Source organism: Bombyx mori, chromosome 4, assembly GCF_030269925.1.
Source record: "Bombyx mori chromosome 4, ASM3026992v2".
NCBI classification, from domain to species: domain Eukaryota; kingdom Metazoa; phylum Arthropoda; class Insecta; order Lepidoptera; family Bombycidae; genus Bombyx; species Bombyx mori.
This window is the reverse complement of record NC_085110.1, coordinates 564,437-575,387: the sequence shown is the minus strand read 5'-3', so window position 1 is coordinate 575,387 and position 10,951 is coordinate 564,437.

The following is a 10,951-nucleotide window of genomic DNA, read 5'->3' as shown; positions in this document are numbered from 1 at the left end:
CCAGGACGATTCCGATAGAGGCACCCGTCACGTGCGGACGTGCTCATCGTCCACTCGATCGCCCGGTCTTTGTTCGCCCGGCTTTTGTTAGCCCGGCCATTGTTCGCGCGGCCTGTGTTTGTGGTACATCTGCCGACTAAGTGCTCTTTCTGGAAGTTTTTATTTGTTTTGTTTCCTTTTGTTGTTTCTGTGTTCGTGGTACATCTGCCGACAAAGTGGTTTCCTGCAAGTATTTATTTGTTTTGTTTCTTTTCGTAATTTCTGTTTTGTTGTGCTTTTTCTTTGTCCTGTAGTAATCGCGCCGCATTGCCACCTGTGTTCAATAGAACCGCTCAGGTCCGAGAAGTTGGGGCCTCGCCGCAAGGCGAGTGTTTTCAAGACCCGGGGCCGCCCCACCTGGGTACTCAGCGATCATGGACGCTGTATTCGCGGAATTCCTCCGACTTCGCCACCCACAGCTCGCCTCGGAGTTTTTGGCCTTCAAGGCCAATCACACTGCGAGCCCTCTCGAGGACTCCGCCGCGCTCGCTGCTCCTGCGTCGCCTGTACCTGCGTGCAGAGCTTCTGCATTGAGCACCGCAGCCTCTGTCGTGCCTGCCGCTCCCGTGTCGCCTATACTGGCGAGAAAAGCTGCTGCGTCGTCCGCCGTGACCATCGTTTCAGCTGAGCGATCATCCGCGGCCTCCGTCGCGCCCTCTAAAACACCTACACTTGCTCGTAGGTCGCCTGCACCCGCCTCCTCGTGCTCCGACTCTGACTCGGACATGGAGGTCGACCTCGCCCCCGCCTCATCGACGGATGGATTCACCCTGGTACAGAAGGGTAAGAAGCGTGCCGCGGAGTCTCGAGCTCCCGCGGCCGCTAAAATTAGCAAAGCCGTGAACGCGTCGCGCCCCCGCCCTCAGACTCCCGTTGCGCCCCCAGCCCGTGCCACTCCGTCGCCGCGTCCGGTGGCACAAAATAAAACCCAGACCCCTCCCCCGGTTATCCTTCAGGAGAAGGCAGCTTGGGATCGAGTTTGCCTGGCCCTTAAGGCCAAAAATATAAATTTCACGAATGCCCGTAACCTCGCGAACGGCATTCAAATTAAGGTTCAAACACCCGACGACCATAGGGCCCTCTCTTCTTACCTCCGTAAGGAGCGTATAAGTTTCCATACGTATACGCTCCAGGAGGAGCGCGAACTCCGCGTTGTAATACGCGGAATCCCTAAAGAGTTAGATGTAGAGCTCGTAAAAGCCGACCTGTTAGAACAAGGCCTACCAGTGAATTCTGTGCACCGTATGCACACCGGTCGCGGTAGGGAGCCATATAATATGGTTCTAGTCGCTCTCCAGCCTACCCCCGAGGGTAAGAAAATCTTTAACACACAGACCGTCTGTAGGCTCTCTGGTATCGCTGTCGAAGCCCCCCATAAAAAAGGCACTCCTAGCCAGTGCCATAACTGTCAATTGTACGGGCACTCTTCCCGTAACTGTCACGCGCGCCCCCGATGTGTTAAGTGTTTGGGCGATCACGCCACGGCCCTCTGCGCTCGCGACCAAAAAACCGCGACGGAACCGCCTAGCTGCGTCCTGTGTCGAACACAGGGTCACCCCGCGAATTACCGTGGTTGCCCCCGAGCCCCTAAAATAAATCGCCGCGTCGCCCGCCAAAACCGCCTCCGAGCTTCCGGCCCAGACATCAAAGCCTCGGCACCCTCTGCGTCGCAGGCTAAGCCAGCGTTCGTTCCGGCGGCGGTGCCCAGTGTCTCGGCCTGGGCAAAACCGCTGCCGTATACGAACACGGCTACAACTCCCTCCTCCGCGATTCGTCCCGCCCCCGCGACTCGTCCCTCTCCCGCGACTTGCCCTCCGACCGCGTCCGACAATCTCGCTTTAGCGATCGACTTCTTTCAGTCGATCAACTTTGAGCGCGTTAACGCTTTGGGCGACGCCATTCGCGCTGCCTCCACTGCACAACACTTTATCGCCGTTGTGCAGGAATACGCCGACGTATACGCGTCATTAAATACGTACGTCCTCCCCTCACTCCGCCGGTAATCAATGGCGTATATAAGTAGAATAAAGCCCCTATCCGTAACGATAGGATTTTTTAACGCTTACGGTCTCGCAAATCAACGTGATCAGGTTTCTGACTTTTTGCGTGACCACCAAATTGATATCTTTTTAGTGCAGGAGACCCTACTTAAGCCCGCGCGCCGTGACCCTAAAATCGCGAACTATAACATGGTCAGGAACGACAGGCTCTCTGCCCGTGGTGGTGGTACCGTCATTTACTATAGAAGAGCCCTGCATTGCGTCCCGCTCGATCCTCCCGCGCTCGCTAATATCGAAGCATCAGTGTGCCGAATCTCACTGACGGGACACGCGCCGATCGTTATCGCGTCCGTTTATCTTCCACCGGATAAGATCGTTCTAAGCAGTGATATCGAGGCGCTGCTCGGTATGGGGAGCTCTGTCATTCTGGCGGGCGACCTAAATTGTAAACACATCAGGTGGAACTCACACACCACAACCCCGAATGGCAGGCGGCTTGACGCGTTAGTCGATGATCTCGCCTTCGATATCGTCGCTCCGCTAACCCCGACTCACTACCCGCTAAATATCGCGCATCGCCCGGATATACTCGACATAGCGTTATTAAAAAACGTAACTCTGCGCTTACACTCGATCGAAGTAGTTTCAGAGTTAGATTCAGACCACCGTCCCGTCGTTATGAAGCTCGGTCGCGCTCCCGATTCCGTTCCCGTCACGAGGACTGTGGTGGATTGGCACACGCTGGGCATCAGCCTGGCTGAATCTGATCCACCATCGCTCCCGTTTAACCCGGACTCTATCCCGTCTCCTCAGGATACCGCTGAAGCCATAGACATCTTAACGTCACACATCACCTCGACATTAGATAGGTCATCGAAACAAGTTGTAGCGGAGGACTTCCTTCACCGCTTCAAATTGTCCGACGATATTAGGGAACTTCTTAGAGCTAAGAACGCCTCGATACGCGCCTACGACAGGTATCCTACCGCGGAAAATCGTATTCGAATGCGTGCCCTACAACGCGACGTAAAGTCTCGCATCGCCGAAGTCCGAGATGCCAGATGGTCTGATTTCTTAGAAGGACTCGCGCCCTCCCAAAGGTCTTACTACCGCTTAGCTCGTACTCTCAAATCGGATACGGTAGTAACTATGCCCCCCCTCGTAGGCCCCTCAGGCCGACTCGCGGCGTTCGATGATGACGAAAAAGCAGAGCTGCTGGCCGATACATTGCAAACCCAGTGCACGCCCAGCACTCAATCCGTGGACCCTGTTCATGTAGAATTAGTAGACAGTGAGGTAGAACGCAGAGCCTCCTTGCCACCCTCTGATGCGTTACCACCCGTCACCCCGATGGAAGTTAAAGACTTGATCAAAGACCTACGCCCTCGCAAGGCTCCCGGTTCCGACGGTATATCCAACCGCGTTATTAAACTTCTACCCGTCCAACTCATCGTGATGTTGGCATCTATTTTCAATGCCGCTATGGCGAACTGTATCTTTCCCGCGGTGTGGAAAGAAGCGGACGTTATCGGCATACATAAACCCGGTAAACCAAAAAATGATCCGACGAGCTACCGCCCGATTAGCCTCCTCATGTCTCTAGGCAAACTGTATGAGCGTCTGCTCTACAAACGCCTCAGAGACTTCGTCTCATCCAAGGGCATTCTTATCGATGAACAATTCGGATTCCGTACAAATCACTCATGCGTTCAACAGGTGCACCGCCTCACGGAGCACATTCTTGTGGGGCTTAATCGACCAAAACCGTTATACACGGGAGCTCTCTTCTTCGACGTCGCAAAAGCGTTCGACAAAGTCTGGCACAATGGTTTGATTTTCAAACTATTCAACATGGGCGTGCCGGATAGTCTCGTGCTCATCATACGGGACTTCTTGTCGAACCGCTCTTTTCGATATCGAGTCGAGGGAACCCGCTCCTCCCCACGACCTCTCACAGCTGGAGTCCCGCAAGGCTCTGTCCTCTCACCCCTCCTATTTAGCTTATTCGTCAACGATATTCCCCGGTCGCCGCCGACCCATTTAGCTTTATTCGCCGACGACACGACTGTTTACTATTCTAGTAGAAATAAGTCCCTAATCGCGAAGAAGCTTCAGAGCGCAGCCCTAGCCCTAGGACAGTGGTTCCGAAAATGGCGCATAGACATCAACCCAGCGAAAAGTACTGCGGTGCTATTTCAGAGGGGAAGCTCCACACGGATTTCCTCCCGGATTAGGAGGAGGAATCTCACACCCCCGATTACTCTCTTTAGACAACCCATACCCTGGGCCAGGAAGGTCAAGTACCTGGGCGTTACCCTGGATGCATCGATGACATTCCGCCCGCATATAAAATCAGTCCGTGACCGTGCCGCGTTTATTCTCGGTAGACTCTACCCCATGATCTGTAAGCGGAGTAAAATGTCCCTTCGGAACAAGGTGACACTTTACAAAACTTGCATAAGGCCCGTCATGACTTACGCGAGTGTGGTGTTCGCTCACGCGGCCCGCACACACATAGACACCCTCCAATCCCTACAATCCCGCTTTTGCAGGTTAGCTGTCGGGGCTCCGTGGTTCGTGAGGAACGTTGACCTACACGACGACCTGGGCCTCGAATCAATTCGGAAATACATGAAGTCAGCGTCGGAACGATACTTCGATAAGGCTATACGTCATGATAATCGCCTTATCGTTGCCGCCGCTGACTACTCCCCGAATCCTGATCATGCAGGAGCCAGTCACCGTCGACGCCCTAGACACGTCCTTACGGATCCATCAGATCCAATAACCTTTGCATTAGATGCCTTCAGCTCTAATACCAGGGGCAGGCTTAGGGACCCCGGTAACCGTACTCGTCGAACTCGACAAAGAGGTCGACGTGCAACCTAACCCATGCATCAGCCCGCTGAGTTTCTCGCCGGATCTTCTCAGCGGGTCGCGATTCCGATCCGGTAGTAGATTCATTCGCGAAACAATTGCTCTTGAGTTGTTAGGTCTCCTTCGGAGGCGCTCGGGCAGTTGTTAGCAAATCCCACCCCTCTTGGCTGAGCCTTTGCTCGCCCACCTGTCCTGGTGAAACTGGAAAGGCCTTCGGGCCACCAGTAAACTTTCAATCATAAAAAAAAAAAAAAAAAAAAAAAAAAGGCCAGGACTAGATATTTTTATCATTAAAAGAAAAAAAAATCATAATGTTATGGAAAGAGCATATTATGTTACACAGTAAGACTGCATGCTACCTAATTTTTATATATATAATATTGAAATTCAAATTTTATAATGACTATTTTTCTCAAACCTTAATCCAATCGCTCTACACTTGCTCGGATACAAAATGAAAAGCTTTCTGCTTAATTTATTCAATAGTATGCAGGGGGAAGGAGTTTCCCCGGTGACCACGTCTTGCCGCATGCGATCCGATTAGAAACGCCAGTATTAGACCTAAGAAGGTCTAGATGCGTCATAGCTATACTTTGTTTCAAGAATGGATAATCATCGCCATCATCGTTCTTCCGGTCGAACGAACAATTTTAATCTAAATTATTATGAGCACCTTTCATGTAACATTTAAAGTATGATTAAATATAATAAATTGCAGTATTTACGTTCATCAAAAACGCATAAAGAATTTCGGTGAATGGCAAATTAGCAATAATTAAAGTGTTACTGCTTTAATTGTGGTTAAAAACGACCGCATTGTTCTGAGAGTGTGCACGTGATTACAATATTGCGATATTAGTTATTTCTGTCGCTAATCTCAGTTTTAGGAATGTTTGCTTCTTTGTCGTCGGTCACTATAATAAATTCAAAATATTCGAATCCCGCCAAGGTAAGATATTTGTATGATAAATATAAATGTCTTTTCCAGGGTTATGGATGTATATTAAATATATGTATGTGTATAATAAAAATCTTACATTTATATCCGTTATCTGGTACCTGTAACACAAGTTCTTTACGAACTTATCACGGGACCAGTTAACGTGGCGTGATTGTTAGTAAATATTTATTTATTTATTTAATATAGTTTTAAAATATTCATAAATTTATACAACGCAGTGTTTGCATCGGTTTTCGCGAGACTTTTTTTTTTATTGCCTTGGTATGTGGACGAGCTCACAGCCCACCTGTTGTTAAGTGGTTACTGGAACCCATAGACATCTACAACGTAAATGCGCCACACACCTTGAGATATAAGTTCTAAGATCTCAGTATAGTTACGACGGCTGCCCCACCCTTCAAATCTTCAAGTTGGGGTGGTGGTACCTACCCGTGCGGACTCACGAGAGGTCCTACCACCAGTATGACATAAATAAAAAAACATTTACGGTTCAATGGAAGACGGTCCTCCGTGACCACGAAAACTGTGGAATATTCGAAACGTCTGAAATAATATAATGACAGCAAATTAACGTGAGTTTAAATTACGAAATCATAATATCGAGGGGTGAAAGGATTTTCTAGTCTAATTTGCTAATTTCAGTCAAGGCTTAAGTGTTAATTGGTTTAAGTGTCATTTCGGCTAATACGCGACATTTATCTTTATAATTAAAGTTGCGTTTTATTTGATATATCAACAGGTTAGTGTTTTTAATTGAACTTCAATTACTTCAATCAAATAGCCGTAGAAGTTTTTTGTTATGATTTATTTTATTTTAAGCTCTTAAACCAAATAGCGTTTCACCCTTCGATATAATAATATTATTATGCGATTGATTAGTTTATACTTCATTAATTAAGTCGTGTCTGTTTGTGTAAAGGTCTACACAGTTAAGGGTCCAATCAGGCGGTGCAGGGTCTTGTCACGGACCGATGCAGCTAGTCCTTAATGTACCGGGTAAACGTTCCGTTTTACTGTCACACACAACTAACCCGTTCTCAAAGGACCTAAACTAATACAATACCATGCACTATCCGAACCATAGCTGATACTGCATTTGAATTAAACAAATCCCAGCGGACGAAGCGAGATAATTTACTTTATTTTGGTCTTGAATATTTCTAGTAGGTATGTTAGCAAACTTAAGATTAAGCTATATTTTTAACCGCTTTAAACATTAACAAAATTAGTATTTAAACATTTGTTGCTTTTACATTCTAAGTTGTAAAAAGATGAAATGTTTAAGATCGATGGCTTCCTTCGTACTGTTTTTATTTCTTAATAAAATATTTATAGGTTCATGATAAAGCAATGAAAGTTTCCGTTTCCGAGGATTTACGTGCGTTTAAGTGTCTATTATTTTTGAATGACTGGAAATCGCTTATGCAAAAGCTTGTTCTTTTTTTATCCCATAAAAGCTTCTAGTGATCTAATGAAACTATAGTTGCATTAGAAATTGATGTTCGATTATCAGAATGGAACACACAAATTATATTGAATAATGAATTGGATAATGAGGTACTAATAGTGCGGCTAAAGCCGATAATTAGCTAATAGATTAAAGTTCTCAACGAAACTATATTCTAATATGTGTCGATGGAACAATAATATAATAATAAAAAATAAGAATGGTTTTTTTTTTTAATTTTAAATTTATTTCTGCTGCACAGCACACGGGCGTGGGGCCTGCGAGCGAGCACCAGCCGGAACTGCGGCCTGGATCAGCTTCTTAAAAGGTGTCCTACTTCTGAGAAGGAAATAATATAAACGACAATAGACCCAATCGACTAGACATAAAAACAATATAATATTATAATCTTATATCTCAAAACAAATCTAAATATGCGGCGGAAAACCAATATTCATCGTCTAACCAAAATGGAGATAAAAAAATTGGAGATAAATCAAACGCGGTCATCCAGTCCCAACTAGGGTTACCTGTGCTAAGGGAGCTGGAGACCGACATACGTATTTTTATACGTTTATATTATAAAAACACAGACTAACGGAATAAAATGTGTTCGTTAAAATGTAAATATAATCTATACATATAAATAAAATTGGAGTGTCTGTTTGTAATATTGAAATAACCGCTTTCTACTACATGTATATGAATATATATAGTTATATACGGTACATACACCAAAATAACATTTTTTACAATTTTTGTGTGTCTGTCTGTTTGTTCCGGCTAATCTCTGGAACGGCTGGACCGATTTTGATGAGACTTTTACTAATAGGCAGCTGATGATATAAGGAGTAACTTAGGCTACTTTTTTTAGACTAGCTTTGCTCCGCGGCGTCACCCGCAGTTATTGTCGTACCGCGCGCAACATGGCGGGCTTCGTTTATCAATAATAAAATTTAATGTTTCCGAAGCGAAGCGAGGGCGGGTCGCTAGTATTATATAAAATTAATAAGTATAAGTGCCTGCTTATATCATCGCTTATGTCACCGGTTATTGTTCTCGTCGAACCCGTTGCTTGCGACGAAGGGCTCGGCGAGTAAACTAACCCACAGACACAGCCCACTGAGTTTCTCGCCGAATCTTCTCAGTGGGTCGCGTTTTCGATCCGGTGGTAGATTCTGTGTAGCACTGCTCTTGTTAGGGTTCGTGTTAGCAACGTCATCAGGTTTAAGCCCCGTGAGCTCATCTACTAGTTACGGTTGAAATGGTCTCTTGAGACAAAAAAAAACTTATGTCATTTGGTCTTCACTATGTTTTTTTAATTTTTTTTTATTGCCCTTGTAGGCAGACGAGTACACGGCCCACCTGATGGGGACCGGGTGGTTACCGTCGCCCATGGACTTCAGCAATGCCAGGGGTAGAGCCAAGCCGCTGCCTACCACTTAATACTCTCCACAAGCCTCTCTTGAAGAAGGACATGTCATAGCGCTCGGGAAACACCGTGGAGGGGAGCTCATTCCATAACCGGATTAAATAATATAGACTAATTAAATATAAACTTCACAAAAATAATCTGGAATAAAAATGTAATTATACTCTATATGTGGGTGTCCAACCGTGTAAAACGGACTGTGACTAGAATAGTGTACCCACCCGGACGGATCTTGTGTTGTTGTTTTGAAAACGAACAAATTAACAAAAAAACTATAAATAATAGGCCTTTACCTATATAGTTGCCGTTTTACAATACTAGTCATTTGAAACAATGTATGTAGGGCTGGCGATACATTCTAAATTCAAATGAATAATAACATACAAAATAAATATGGAACTCTATTTTCAACTTCAGTCAATAGTTTATTGAATTAGTGTTTTGTTTTCACTACATTTCTATCTTTTTCATCAATACGGAGACGATGGAAATACGAGTAATTATGGAATACGAGTTCCGTCGCGGTGCCATGCTGCAACAACGGCTCTCAACATTAATGATGTGTACTTAGTGAAAACGAACGCAGAACTTTTTAAGTGGTTTGAAAGCTGTCGACATGAAAAATTTTGATCTAAAATATGAACCCCGTGACGCACGTAAACTAAAGTTAACCACGAAGAATTAGAAGCGATATTCAATAGCTTTAAATAGCTTTCAACGTTAGCATCAAAACAACTTTGGTCCTTTTGCGTCAAATTAGCAGGTTTAAAAAAATGATGATACGTGGGTGCTGCATGAGCTTCACGATTGACGGTTAGTTAGATCCTGGTTCAGCATTTAGGTAATACACCAAACGAAAACTTACCAATAAAATGTCGTGGTCACTGTTTGGTGATCTAGTGCTGGTGTTAACATAATAATATGTACATTGCTTCTTACGAAATGGAACGAGAATTACTGCGGATGTGCACACAATGATGGAGAAGCTCGCAATCTCCGTTGTTAGTCAGCCACCGTACTCATCAGACTTTTCGCCTACAGACTTCTACTTTTACTAAAGTTTGGAAGCTTCGTGGCAGGGAAAAAATGCAAAGCCCGAGAGGCAGTTCAAAATGCCCTCGAAGAGTTTGTTGGCTACTTCTTAAAGAAAGGCATTCAGAGATACCACTGCCCTGGCACAGGTGCATTGATAGTGCACAATATTTTAATAAAGAAAAAAAATATATAAAAAATAACTAGCTTTTTGTACATTAACCGTCAATTTTCTAGGTAACGACCTTATATTTATTTTTACAAAATATTGTATTGTTTAATTAATAGCAATGAAATTTTAATGAAAATAAAATTTCGCTTAACTACTATCGCTTCAAAACTCGTACAAAATAGAAATTGAAAAGCTCTCTCTTGAACTAGATCGGAGTACAATGCAGAGCTTAATAAAGTTCCCAATAATTGGTAATCAATCGCTAGAGATATGAGGAAATGGGATCGTCGCAGCCGAGTCACTCGTGACAACGGAGAATCGGGAAATAAGAAAACACATGTTACATGGACGTCAAAAGAGGAGTCTGCTTAGTGGATAAGGCAGTTGCGCTATGATTTCGTGTCTATTTATTAACAAATTGATGGTGTGATTCCTGCCCCACAAAATACGATTGAGACTTTGCGCTTATTATAGGAGTTAATAATGTGATTCGCCTCCTTAAGGTTTCGGGGTTCGAAGTGAAATCACACTGTTTGAGAATAAGCACTTAAAATTTAATGAAACGAAGTTTGTTCTGATATCGGGTGGTTCAAAAGGTCTTTGAACTAATTTGCAGATGATGCACACTTAATAGAAAATGCTCTGTTTAAAATAACATTCTTTGTTTGCGTCGACAATAACAGCCCTCTTCATTCAAACTTTGCTGTCAGTTTCTTGTTGAATAAAAAAAAACTTACGCTATCTGAAATATCGAATAACTTCTATGTTCCTAGTTCGTACGTTCGATGGTGATTGGATGTGCGGATAAGAAGCTGTCGCATCGTCCGCCAGTAATTGGACGCTGCGACGTATTAACGACATGTCGCGCTGCACTCGACCAATTACATTAGTGTCCAATCATTTTGAAAGCCCTCTAACTTCTGTTCAATAGACTTTAAAATTTTCTTTTTAAAATATATAAAAATTCAGAGAATTCTTTGGGCACATCAGG